Source organism: Belonocnema kinseyi, chromosome 4 (genome assembly GCF_010883055.1).
Source record: "Belonocnema kinseyi isolate 2016_QV_RU_SX_M_011 chromosome 4, B_treatae_v1, whole genome shotgun sequence".
Taxonomy (NCBI): Eukaryota; Metazoa; Arthropoda; class Insecta; order Hymenoptera; family Cynipidae; genus Belonocnema; species Belonocnema kinseyi.
Genome location: NC_046660.1, coordinates 62,179,709 through 62,181,917, shown reverse-complemented (window position 1 = coordinate 62,181,917; position 2,209 = coordinate 62,179,709).

Sequence of the window (2,209 nt, the reverse complement as noted above, 5' to 3'; positions counted from 1 at the left end):
ATGTGATCCTGGAATTTGTTTAATATTTTGAACTCTCTGCATTTCTTGAATATTCTGAATTCCCCAATTTGCTTAACTTCTCTGTAATTCTTGAATATTCGGAAATCCTAACATTCTTTAGATTCTCTGAATTCCCGAATTTCTTAAAATTTTCTTATTTCCTAAAATTCCTGAAATTCCTGAATTCTCTGAAATCCTTCAAAATTCCCTTTCCTCATTTCCCTAACTTACCCTTCTCCCACTTCCTGCTTCAGGTCAAATGTCATTATTACAAACTTGTTTATCCTTGTTTATTTTTGTATAGTTTATTTTAAATAAAGTCTTTAGAAACGTGACAATTCGTGTAGAAGAACGATTTTACATAATCGAATTTCGAAAATTTTCATATATTAATTTAATTTTAATTTTCTTTAATTTATCTTTTTAAGAGTACATCTTTAAATTCAAGTGCATATAAAAAATGTAACTTAATTTTTAATCATTTTATGAACAATGATGTTTTGGAAATTTTTTATAATTCTATATAATATTTTTGAATTAATTTTTCTGAATAAATAATTATTTTAAATATTCACAGGAATCTTAAGAAGTTTTTTTGTCTTAAGACCTTTCAAAGCCTTTTTAAAAGCTTCAAAATACTACTTTGAAATTTTTGTAAATCTACATTTTGTTTAATTCTACCCAAAGTTTTGAAAAAATGACTTGCGGATTCTCGAAAAATGACAGACAACATTTTTTTTTCTATTCAACGAGGGAATTCTTGCTCTTTTAATTAATCTGTACAAAATAAAGAAAATAAATAAAAAATAGGGCGTCTGCTGGACCGGAAACTCGAAAAATGATCAGGAAAACGGGAAAATACAGTGAATTTATTTTTTGAGAAAGAATCTTAACAATTTTTTGAAGAAAAATCTATCCAATCACTTGAAATATCAAAAATTTAAATGTTAAGTTTAATTACTAACTTTTTCAATCATGATATCATACAGTTAACAATGCGTAATTTAAAAAAGTTTTAATCAGAAAATTTTCTATTTATGAGCAAACATGTTTAATTTAAAGAATTCTAAAATGCAGGTTTGAAGACTTAAACAATTAAACATTAAAAGCGTTCGAAATGGAACATTTTTAATACAAAAATTTCATTATTCAACTGTAAATATACATTAATCAATACTTACGGTTTTGAAACGATTCAAAATGTAAAGATTTACATATTTTATCGATAAAAAATTTAATTGAAAATATGCAATTATTAATTAAATATTAAAAACTAAACAATTTAAAGCCTAATTATTTGAAATGAAAAGCTGTGGATCGTTTAAATTTCAGAGGGTTACATTTGAACTTTGAGCTTCATAAATTAAAAGTGTTCTTTAATTTTTTTTAACTTTTACGAGAAATTGCTGAATTATAATGTGTAAATTGCAATTATTGAACATATATTTATTCAGAACAAATTTCATTTAGTTGAGGAGATATTTAGAAATTTGTCAATGATTCAAAAGTAATTTGAAATTGGTAATAATTTAAAATAATTTAAAGCTAAATGTAGATTTTTTCACATTTAGAATGAAGAATTTAGATAATTTTCAATTTTATAAGTTTTATAGTAATAAAAAAAATTCTAAAGGATTCCTAGAAAAATTAAAAATAATTTTTTATGTTGAAAAATTAATTTTAGAGGATAATTTTTAAAGAGTTGTACAATTGTGAAAAAAAGAATCTGGACGACTTTTAGTAAAATTTATATTTCTTAGGATTTAAAACCTTCATAGAAGAAATTCGAATCATTTCAAAAGATATTTGTACATTTTGATCGAATTTCAAAAATAATAAAAAATGTAATGAGATTTCTGAATATATAAAAAAACTGTAGATTTTCGAAGAGTTTGGAATTAAATTTCGAACAGATTTAAGGATTTTTAACAGTTTTCAGGTTATAAAAGTATTTTCTTGATATTACTGAAAAAATTTGGAGTATATTTAAAACTATTTTATAACAAAAACCACTTAAAATTAAAATAGGCTTCCGTTTCCGGTATCGATCGCGAAAGAACTCTTTTTGTCAAGTGGTGTATTTTTGGCTTTGGAGGAGGAAATAAGAGTGAGTGGATGCAGAAAAGGCAGAAAGTGCGGAGATCGAGTGTAAAGAAAGAAGGGTGAGTGAAGGCAAAGGTGTGAAGGGTGAAAGTGAGTGGTTTGAAGT